Below are 3,058 nucleotides of genomic sequence, written 5' to 3' on the forward strand. Positions count from 1 at the left end.
GTATTTCTTCCTGGGTTTTTTGATTCCATGGAGCATCTCTCAATGCATCTTGCAAGTGAAGCTAGGCTTGGCGGACCAATTCAGTATAGATAGATGTATCCATTTGAAAGGTGATATATATATACATATACTTCATTTTCAATATATTTCAACTTATATATACATGGAGCTTATTGTACATCTCTTTGTATATTATAGGTTCATGGGTTATTCAAAACGGTCGGTGAAAAACAAAGCTAGAGTTGAGGGCTCAATTTGTTCATCTTACCTTCACCGTGAAACAACACACTTTTGTTCTCATTATTTCAACAACGAAACGTTGTCACCAGTTAACGGAAGAAACGCTACTGATAGTGTTATACGTCATCCACATGCTTTATCAGTTTTTTGCTTGTCTGGTCATCCTACTGGGAGGGATTTTCCGATTTTCTGGCCAAGCGACAAAGTATTTAATGCGGCACACGTTCACGTTTTGATTAACTGCACCGAAGTTAAACCATACATTGAGTACGTTTCAAATTCCTCTTCATATTAATTATATTTAATTATATGATTAAATTGATATTCACCATATATATGGTCATCGATCAGGGCATTTTTAACTACGTGACAATCATCTGATGATATACATTCAAATTTCCCATTATGGTTTCAACAACAAGTGCATCTCGAAGAACAAACTCCTATCAACATCCACTTAAAAGCACTTATCTATAGGCCCGAGTAGAAGTTTCAAAGAATGGCACACCTATTACGTCAATGGATACAAATTTCACACTGAATCTTGGACTGAAGGAAAAGAAACAATTAATAGTGGAGTTTGTATGAAAAATGTCTCTAATAGTGGTGTAGTAGAAGATTTCTATGGCATAATTGAGCATATTTACGAAATTGACTACACGTTCCTAGATTATGCGAAAAAAGTGGTGTTATTTTACTGTAAGTGGTTTGATCCATCTAGCAGAGGAACTAAAATAAATTTGATATCCAATACTGTAGACATTCGTATGAGCAAAAAATATCCACGGTTTGATCCATTTGCCCTGGCCCATAATGTAAGACAAGTGTATTATGTTCCTTATCCATCAACTGTCAGAAGCAAACAAGGTTGGTGTGCTGCAATCAAAACAAGACCAACGAGTGGAATCGAAGAAGTTGAAGCAGGTCAAAATGAAGAAGTTGCATTTCAAATGGATGAAATGTCAAATTTGGATCATGTGATTGGAGATGAGACTATTAGTCAACTTTGTCATGAGTCACACATTGGAGAAGAAGTTGATGAACAAGAAATAGATGAATTAGAGAATGATGAAGGCAATGACTTAATTCACTCATCAAATGACGACGACGATGATGACGAAGACGAAGACGAAGACAATTAATTAATTATATATATATGTGTGTTTCTATATCTATAATATTATATATTGTAATTGAAATGAACGACACCTTATATATATATTTTTATATTTTATATATATTTCTTTATTTATGTCAGTGTTATAATTTATTTATGTATATTTCATTATTAATTAATCTTATGTTAATTGTATACACACATATATTATATTATATATATGTATGGATATGGATATATATATATATAGACATGGCTTCAGTGTCGGGAGTAGGAGGATCTGCAGGAGGATCAGGAGGTTCGGATGGATCGGGAGGAACAGGAACGGCGGCAATACGAGGAATATCCAAAACATCACGTGGTAAGAAAAAAGTTGCTAAACGTGTTGTTAATGACCCATCTCTCATGCCGATGCCGTCCATTGGTACTAGTGGTGGAGCTATTCCTCTATATCCGGAGGTCCCAGTAGAGCCTTATACCTTAGACGAAATAATGGATCACGGATGTATTGATTGCTACAACCGCATTGTCATCATTCCAGAAGGAGATGTGTATGTAAACTATGATTGATTAAATATTTCATTATTATTGCAATGTTGCATATAAACTTTGAAGATATATTTATTTTTATATTTAATTTGCATATAAACTTTGAAGATATCTTCCTTTTAAATCATCTGCAAAGGCAATTGCTGAAGTCATACAAGAGAAATATAAAAAACCATGGTTGTCTTGGGGTGAGATAAAAGAGGATAAGACACCTCAAGATTAATTTATTGAATTACTAATTATATTTTTAATATTTTTTAAATTTAAACAAACAACAGACTAAATGTACTTGGAAAAGAGAGCATGATGCCGCAGTTTTGGCTTCATTTGACCATCGCTTTTCAAAGCGTCTCTCATCTATGTTGGCTTACACACGTAATAAGGGCGAGAAAAAACAACCTAATTGGATTGGTGAAAATGTTTGGACTGCTTTGTGGAGGAAATGGAACACAGATGCTTACAAATAGAAGAGAGAAAAAACAAAGATTAATAGAACATCTGAGAGGGGTACCAGTACTCATAAGGGAGGTTCCATGTCTGTTGGAGAAATTAAATATTATATGGTAATTTATTATTATTTATAATATATATCTATTAATTTATATTCAATTAATCATCACATTTCACCAACTTATAAACTTGACATTAATTTAATATTTTAGGAAAAGCAACTTGGAAGGGAGGTCACTCAGGCTGAGATACATCGCTATCTTCATGTTAATCCTGAAACAAATGAGTATACTGTAATTATTATATATTAATTAGACCTATAAATTATTATATATTAATTATTAACTATTTTTATTTTTTATTTTTTTATTTTTAATATAGGAACAACTTCAACAAATCATGAAAGAATGGGATGATCATCAAGCTACTCTTCCTCCTGCTCAGCGAGCTGGTCAAGTGCAGCGGAAACAATATGAGACCGCAAGTTTTATGCACATTAGTGGTGGCAACTACAAAGGGCGTGTGTTGGGTGCCGGTAGTTTATCATCAACCTTTGTAAAAGGTCCAACCGGCTATATTTAGACTGAGACGTCTTCTTCTTATGCTAGTACGGATCGATCTCATCGTCCGTCGATAGATAATATTGACCAGTTAAAGAAGCAATGGGCAAGTGAGCAAGAAGAAAAGACACAACAGCTGATA

Source organism: Cicer arietinum, chromosome 3 (assembly GCF_000331145.2).
Source record: "Cicer arietinum cultivar CDC Frontier isolate Library 1 chromosome 3, Cicar.CDCFrontier_v2.0, whole genome shotgun sequence".
NCBI lineage: Eukaryota > Viridiplantae > Streptophyta > Magnoliopsida > Fabales > Fabaceae > Cicer > Cicer arietinum.